The 9,027-nt window shown below is 40.6% G+C and overlaps 2 non-coding genes across 2 annotated transcripts; one reads left to right on the top strand and one right to left on the bottom strand.

The window, feature by feature from the left end:
- Window positions 1–1,384: 1,384 nt before the first annotated feature.
- On the bottom strand, window positions 1,385–1,456 carry trnae-uuc. The gene has a single exon. It is a non-coding gene; the product is annotated as a tRNA-Glu (tRNA).
- Window positions 1,457–6,662: 5,206 nt separating this feature from the next.
- trnal-cag lies at window positions 6,663–6,745 on the top strand. The gene has a single exon. It is a non-coding gene; the product is annotated as a tRNA-Leu (tRNA).
- Window positions 6,746–9,027: the final 2,282 nt, after the last annotated feature.

Genomic DNA, 9,027 nt, shown 5'->3' with positions numbered 1-9,027 from the left:
TCTCTTCTGTTAATTTGTTTAATCTCTATTTAAATACTACAAACCACACTTGACAGCTTTTATTTAAATGAACAGCTTTTCACGATTAGTTTGATTTATTTGACCCACAATCATCTGTCTGTGTTCGATGTTTGATGGAGCTTCCTGCAACAACGCTGGCTGTGAGACTTTAGTCTGTTTTCCAGGTTCACTGCATCAAATAAAGGGTCAACGAGCCAAAGACGGAGACGTTCGGTTCATCAGACAAGGCCGACAGACGTCTAGAGCAAGAGGCAGAACTGATCATTTAGGTTGAAGTTTAGCTCATTCTCTGGTTGTTTGGTGTGAAAACAGCCTCAAATAATAAAAGCTGAATCAACTACATCTTTAATATGGTGAATATGGTGGTGAAGAGTCTTCTAGGGGTTTTGAGGAAGGTTCATCAAGATTATAATTCTTCCACAGCCTCATGAAGAAATAACGTCTTCAGCCACGAGAAGAAGTCTGGTCCTCTCCGTCCATGACGACCTGCAGGACGACAAACAAAACACACAACGGCTAAAATTCCACCAGAGGAGATGCATTAAAATCCAAAACACCAAGAATGACGAGGCTTTAAGGCTTCACAGGTTCAATGAGAGGAATAAGAACCTGTGGGGTTCAGGTGACTGTTTGGATTTAAAGCTTCATCATAATCAGACGCTCAGGTTTCAGGATCAGACAGTTCTCTGGAACATGGCCACCGCTCATAAGTCAGATGTTTATAAAACCGGAGCAGAGACGACAGATCAATGCACGTCTGGACGGGCTCTGATGCTCATTTCCATAAATGTAAATGATGAGCTCTCTGCACAGTGATGTAAATGTAGGACAGTTACATAAGGAGCGCATGTATTTCAAAAAGAGGTTTTGCTGCAAATTACATAAGACGCTGCTTCAGAGGCAGCTGAGACAAACCCACCAAGACAATGAGCTACGATCAGCACGAGCTGAGCAGCTGGTGAATTTACATTCAGACGGATGGCGGCTTGGTTCCTGCTCCTGCTCTAAATTCAGCTTTTACACCAAACTCAACATCAGCTACTGGATGATCATTAAGGACATTTAGACAAATAGCTTGAGCTATGAATCTGAAAATTCTCTATTTTTGATTCCACATCTAATAAAATGTCTGAATGACATAATACGTCTTTCCTCTGCAACTTTAAAGAATCTATGTTTTTACCAGCTGCTTCAATCTCTGCCTCTACTTCACTTGTTGTTTTGTTGTTCTCCAGAATTCAAAGTGTTTATCATCACATACAATGAGAGTTTCCCTCTGCTGTCCACAAATAACACAACACAAACAAGGCTTTAATTATTTTTTGGCAGATCTTTGCAGGACTCCAGACCAATGAAAGATAAGTTCCCATACCGGGAGTTGAACCCGGGCCGCCTGGGTGAAAACCAGGAATCCTGACCACTAGACCATATGGGATTCTGTTGGCATCTTTACTTTTATCTTTTCTGTTTCTCCTCTCATTGCCTGGTTCTATAAGCTGCTCAACCAATCAGAGTGCTCTGTTATGGAGCGATCTTTGCTGCTGATCCAGTGCAGCGTTCACCTCCACATCTTTGCCCAAAGACGAGCGTCCAGAAGATGAACCTGTATCTTCACAGATTCTGTCGGTGTCAAGAGGAAGGTTCCTCCTATGAATAAGCTCCTCTGTGAATTTCTTCCCAACAAACCTGTTATTTGAACTTCTGTGGAGACGCACACCACAACTGAATCAGCTAAAATATCTGAAATCTCTTCATTTCTCTCTTCTTTGTATCTACAACAGACCATAGTTCATTCGGCTGTGGGGGGCTAATATCGCCTTCATGCTACTGAAGCTGATTAAAATCAGCTGGGTCCCTGTAACCAGGGCGTTAAGTCAGAGCATGGATCCTGGAAGCCTTCTGAGATGGTGCATGTGGTGTTTTCATGGGCTGATGAACGTCGCTGGGGTTCGAGAGGCCGAACAGCCGAGCATGGCACGTGTCTGCTGGGATGGGGGGGGGGGATTATCTGACGGAGCTGTGATGGCGGCTGCATGAAGACGTCCTGCACGGTTCACCGAGCTGAGACAACCGAGGCGTTAGCATCACGCTCGGCTCCGGAGGCAGAGGTTAAACTATTGGCCGAGAGGAACCTCAGTGGGCGGGGCCTAAGAATAACTGTGTCACATCTTCCATATGTTCTTCTCCCTGGGTTTGGTTTAACTGACAGAAGCTGGAATAAACCTGGAAACGGTTCAGCTCCCCGCTAACAGAACTGCCTCTGAGATTAGAATCAGACTCAACTTTATTTTATTTTAGCAGCTACATGCAGTTTAGCCCCTAAACAGAAGAGCATGTAGCATAAATAGGAAGAGGTATTTATAGGACATGGACAATATTTGACTACATTTTGTCTCATATTCTGGATTTTTTTAGATAATAAAACCAGTTCCATTGAGTGAGCACGGTTTCACCTGCATTATTATGCTTTATATAAGAAGCCATATTTGCACAGGCTCATTTATAACAATAATTACAAAGTCTGTCTGAGATCGTACATTACAAAGAACCTATTATGTTTCCGTAAACACAGAGTCTGTCTCTATAATTAGTTTAGTTTTCTATTTGTTGTTCACGACTCTTTTCCCTTGTGATCATAAATACAAATCTCAGACATGTTTGGGGGTGAAAGCATCAGGACGCTGGGAAGGCGAACGCTCAGTGTCACAGCTTTTCTTTGAGTCTGTTACAGGATCCCCCCTCAGAGAAAAGAAACTCAAGAAGCAAGTCTCTTATTTAAGTTGTCAAATCTGAGAATGGAGCTCATCCACTCCTCCCTTTGTTTAATGTTCTCTTCTATAGGAGCTGCTCATTGTGTGGGGGCGTGTGGGTGGAGCCGGAGCTGATTGGTTCGTCGGGAGCGTGCCTGCAGCTCTCTGATTGGCTGGTTTGCATCACAACAGAGGCTGTGATTGGCTGAGAGGCCGAGAGTGGACGTGTCATTGGTCAGTTTGGAGAACAAAAGGCTGTCGGGGCCACGAGGTGGAAAGGTGAGGAGGTCGGAGGAGACGAGTTCCTTCTCCTCATGAGCCAAGTGCACAGAAATAAAGAGAAAGTCAAAGTCTAAAGTCTGTTTATTATGACTCACGTCTCTAAAAGCTCTTGCAGAACACAAACACTGTGTCTGTCAGTTGTTATCGCACTAGAACCTTAAAATGATCGTATTTTGCAGAAAGTTCACATCTGACTGGACGTTGCTCAGGGGCCACGTAAAACATTAGCACAGACCATAAAGTAGATCTGATAGCGCAGATTATTTTAGATTAGATTATGGGATTATGGGATTATTGATCTACAAATATGATAATTATCGTACATCTGGTAACGCTGGTCTGTGCACTTTTATATGTTAAACTAAAGAAGAGTTCATATTTATTTATTTTAAACTCTGAAGTATATTGAGGTAGTGGCCTCATTTACTGTATAGCCGAGTTAATACGACAACAGAAAAACCAAACAGAGACACAATCATACAACATGCTGTTTCAAACACTAAAAAAAAGAAATAAGTAAAGTAATGAAACCATTAAAATTAATTATTGTTCAGTTATTAAGAACTACTATAAAATGAAAGCTTGCATCTTAATTCTGACCCTCTTCTCTCCTCATCATCATAAATGCTTCGTATCGGAAGTATCGATGTTTCAGTATCGATCTCTCACTAATTTTCATTTTAAGAAGAAGTTGTTTCCATCAGTCAGTGACGTCTAATCTTCTAGACTTGTGAGTTTCTCTCTGAGAGTTCGTCTGGAATCAGGAGAAGAACCGGGTTTATTTAGACCTGGACCAGAGACCTGGACCTGGGGTCACCATGGAGACTTGTTCCTGCTTCATTCAGGGACCAGAAATCACCTCAGGAGAAACAACATTCAGATTAAGACTAACTTTCTGTTTTTAGCTGTTGGATTTAAAAATAAAAATCTAACAAAGTTTCTGGTTTATAAGAATCTGAAAAGCCCAAACATGCACAGAGACGTCGTGGGATGAGTGGAAAGTCCTTTTGATTGTGTGTCTGCAGGTCCTGACCTTTCCTCCTACACGGGCTCTGACCTTTTTAATGACAGCGCGTGGGAACGTTGAACCTGTTTATCCAACACACAGAGAAGAGAGAAGTGACAAAAAGGGTCAAACCTTGTTCCCAGTCAGAGTTTTCTCATGTTTCTCTGTCGTGATCGAGCATCGTCTGCAGACACTGGAGCTTCGGTTTCCAGTGGGTCAGTCTTCACGGAGCAGAGATCAACCTTAATGCATCATCACTTTAGAAGAAAACATCTTCAAATATCCACAACCAAGACAGTGGATTTAACATCTAGCAGAGTTTAACTTCTTCTGCTTTCATGTCAGAGGTAAAACCTTCTCTAAGGTCTGGAAATAGTTTTTAAAAGATCTGGAAGTTTTGCTTTTTGCTGAGATTTCACAAACAGCGTCTATTTTAGAACATACCTGATATTTAATTCAGAAAAAGTGGTTCAACCTTCTGTAAAATCCACCTTTCCCTTCCAGTTCCGATCTTCCTCTCTCCTCCAGAAGCCGATCCATCATCTATTCTCTCCATCATCTATTCTCTCCATCATCTACTCTCTCCATCCATTCATAGCATCGGGCTACGTGGTGAATTCAACACATTCCAGTTCTTCCTGGTGGATCCTGAGACGTTCCCAGGCCCTAAGAGAGTGTTCTAGTCCTGCCTCTAAAGAGAAGAACCACCTGAACTGGGCTCTAGTCCCAGCTCCTCACCCCGTCTCTAACTCTGAGGCCAGACACCGACGGACGAGCCTCATTTGATTTGATGATGAGGGAACTTGATGTGGGAACCTGGAAGAAACAAGACGACGACTCCAGACCCCAGATATGGCAGCGATGATGGGGGAGAACCAAAAGTACACAATGCACCGTCCAATCCAAGGTAAAATCTAAAAATCTAACACACAACAAGAGATGAGAACAAACACAGGGAGGTCTCCTACTCCCATTAGCTGAGTTTCCTTTACAGTTCACATAAAATAAAAGTGATTGTTCTGAAGTTTCTATAAACTCCAGTTGCTCTTTGTATGTGTTTCCGTTGAAAGGTGTTTTGTGAATGAGCTGTAGCTCTAGTGAAGCCTCGTCTTTACCAAGTGGCAACCGCAAACTCCGCGTCTGAACGATGAAGCTCATGTGCAAAAAGCTGCAGTTCATGGAGTGGCCACTAGAGCAAATCCGCCATAGAGCCCCATGTTAAAAAGCCCAACTTTACAGCATCATTAAACATGTTTGGTCTCAACAGTTTATTTCACTATTCACGACAGATGTGCGGAGGGTGAATCATTTCCGCTTTTTGGTTTATTAAGGTTTGAAATTCTGCATAATTCAGGGCGTTCCCACTTTGAGTGACAGGTGGCGGAGAGTTGGGTGGGCGGGACTCAACAGCCAGGCTGCGTTTAGCTCCGCCCCAGTATGACCCCATGTCCATATTTGGTGTATTCGAGTGTGGGCGGAGTAAAGCTCATCCAACGTGGCTACCGCGGGCTCCGCCCACTTCGGGCTTTATTTTTGAGGTTCAGAATCACTATGGGTGACGTCACTGTGGGTTTGTCCATTATATAAACAGTCGATTACTTTGAGGAAACTGGACTTCAGATGAATTAGTCACATGATTAAAAACGTGTTTTTTCCCCATTTTCTCGCGACAATGAGTTAATTTCCTCTGTTTTCTCAAGATAACGAGTTATTGATATGAAACTATAACATAGTAAAATAATAACCTAATGTAATAGCTCTACTATAAGGTTTGTTTTGTGCTCTAATGTTTAAATAGATAATTGACATGAACTCGTTAATTAACGTAAAAACCAAGGAAATAATGTGTGTGAATGTATGACCGCTTAGGGCTTCCGTAGTTCTCCACGTTCCCAGCGTTTTTTATTTTAATGTAATTTGTCATTTCAAAGCTTCATCCGTGTTCACAGAAACGTGTCTGTGTGTTAGAGATGAACCTTCAAAGAAAGAACAGCAGGGAAGAGAAACGCTTCCTGAAACCTCTGAGAAATCTGATGATGATTAGTTTATCCTCCATTCATCAGAAAAAAAGAGGAAGAGAAATTAAAATAAAAAAATAAAAATCAAACGTTCCTGAAGAGAAATCAGATTATTCAGAAAAGGCCTGAGTTCCTCTCATCCTGGACTTGTGTTGGGGGCTGATATTTAAAAGGTGAACACAGGTGGAAAGAGTCCAACAACAATAAAGATGGTGAAACAGGGAGAAGGCTGCGAGGAAAGAAACGTTACATAATGGTTTCTACCAGCGGTGGAAATGCCTGCAGCGCCTCCTGCTGGTCAATAATATACGAATTTACTCCATTCAAACGACATCATTACAAACTCACAAGATAAATAAATAGGGTTTGTAATAACGTCATTTATAAGATTTATAGAATTTATAGAATACAAATATATGAAAGGAAGCTGAATTTAATGCTGCCAATAGAAGCTGGATCCGCACCAGAGGGGAAGAGGTTTCAAGAATAAAATCCAACAGGATAAACCCACGATCACATCCCGGGTGGACGACAAACTGAATGTAAATGTGAATGAACTGAGCCCCCCCCTTCCCCCTCAGATGTGTCAGGATGGCCGAGCGGTCTAAGGCGCTGCGTTCAGGTCGCAGTCTCCCCTGGAGGCGTGGGTTCGAATCCCACTTCTGACATTAGTTTTGGAGCAAGAATCTCATCCGAGAACAGAATCTTTCCTTCGTTCGCTAAAATAACTAACGTCACAAATAAATTAGACCGTTAACATGTGAGAGTCCATCTGGTTCCTAAAATCTGGATCATGTCTCCATGTGTTCCTGGTTCTGGTCCAGTGGTAGGTAGAGATCCATCAGAGACAGCAGCTCATACAATATTCTACTGACCACATGGTGGCGCTGCTGCTGATTTACATGCAAACAAACATTAATGGAAACACGTTTTAATTAACTAACACCAGGAACTTAGAGGAAGTCAGGGCAGGGAAGCGTTTAAACACAGAGTATTGACACTGAGCCAGGAGACACCGGACAGGACCGAGTATTGAAGCGCGGCCCACACCGACTGGATGAACAGCTGCCAAAAAAACAAAGCCAGAGGATTGAAACCTGCCCAGAGAGGCCTGAGACTGAACTCCCGTCCTGCTTACTAATCAGCTACCAGGCAGCCAGACAGAGGGGGGGTGGAGGTGGGGGTGGGGGGGGCTGGGTGTCTGGACTCGGTCTTTCTGCTGATTCATGCCGAGAGTCTGACGTAAAATCCTTCAGACGGAGCGGGAAGATAAAATAAATCCAATAAATCTAATAATCTGCGCACATCTCAGATCTGCACTAAACGGATTTTATATTTATGTAAATATATATAAATATGACATTAAAATAAAATCATTCAATCCACCACCTCCTCTTTAACGTCGTCTCTTTAATCTCAGGATGTTAACGAGGTCAATCAGATCAGACAGTTTCCTCATCTGAGCCACATCCAGTGCTTTTACTATTATTATTATAACTACTAGAAGAATATAATGACCTGGTTTAAATATAAGTCCTGGTTTAAAGATATTTAAACGAGGGGTCAGAGGCCCAAAGCTTGCCACTTCATTAGGTACACCTACTACATGAACAAACAGCTTCCTTTGTTGTTCAGGTTCATCCAGGCTTCTTACACTTTAAGCTGATTCATGCTCATTGTCCACTTCATTAGGTACGATAGTGAAGTCATTCTAATCTACTTTAACTGGATGGTCACTGTGGAGGATGGAGTTTGTGTTCCTAATAAACTGGCCTTATTTATTTCCTTTTAGTATTTTAACATAAAACAAACTAGTGCAGAGACATGTCATAACTGTTAGAGTCAAATGATTTTGATTTTGTCACTAGTGTACCTAATAAACTGGCACAAGTCCACTCCACTGTTCTTATATCTTATTTAATTTAGTAAATTGTGTTTTTCAGCAACATTGAAACCAAGATAAGATTCCAGCTGTGTATTAATATCAGTGCACATTCCAACCTAATCTAATCATGCATAGAATTTTATTTTTATTTGTTTTAGTTCCTGTGGAGATTTTTTTCCTCTAATCTGTTGAAATTAATGAAGCTTTAAAAGAAACGTGAGAAAAGTTCATGAACTCTTTGATGTGTTGAGACAAAAAGATCCTGTTGTGCAGATCAAACAGCCTCTGGAGTTTAAATGGTTCCGCTCTTTCATTCTAATCAGCACATTTTACATTTATATATATATTTATAGAATTCAACACTTTTAAGATTTCTGTTTGTGTTTTAAATAAAGTTTTTTTGATTAGTCACATTTTGTTTTTCTGAGCGCCACAGTGGAGTTGTGGCGACATCTACCGGCCATTGGCGCTCACTGCAGATAAATATAAAATAAGAAAAAAATATTTAATTTAAAAAAATAAATAAAAACAACAATAAAAAATATAAATACAAATATGAAAGAGAAACATAGTGGCATTAATTCACTGATATCCCAGTGAATGTTTTGTAATATCTTAATTTTGTGATATTTAATGATTTTAGTGATTAAACTTTTATTTTGGTTCTAATTATTACACGCAAAGTAAAACTATTTGTTAGTTTTGACAAATAATTCAGATTTAAAACCAAAATTAACACTTTGGACTTTTATAATGAGTTATTCTGTCTGTTTTCCACATTATTTATGATTTGCCTTAAAAATAAAAGCAGTAAAACACTTATTTTTTTTTCTTTTAACGCTTTAAACTGACTTATAATCACATTTAGAATTTTATTCACATAAATTACAAAGATAAAGCTGCAGATTTAAATGAATGACCAGGTCCATGTAGATTTTAAATCTAGTAAATTAAAATCAGTAAATTCTGTCCATGGCTCAGAAACTATAAGAACAAGAGGATAATTAAGTTGTTTGAAGTGAGAGTGAAACTTAAAACCTCAAAAGGAGATTAAATGGGCAAACT

Source organism: Mugil cephalus, chromosome 9, assembly GCF_022458985.1.
Source record: "Mugil cephalus isolate CIBA_MC_2020 chromosome 9, CIBA_Mcephalus_1.1, whole genome shotgun sequence".
Lineage (NCBI taxonomy): Eukaryota > Metazoa > Chordata > Actinopteri > Mugiliformes > Mugilidae > Mugil > Mugil cephalus.
This window is presented reverse-complemented; position numbering and strand designations above follow the sequence as displayed.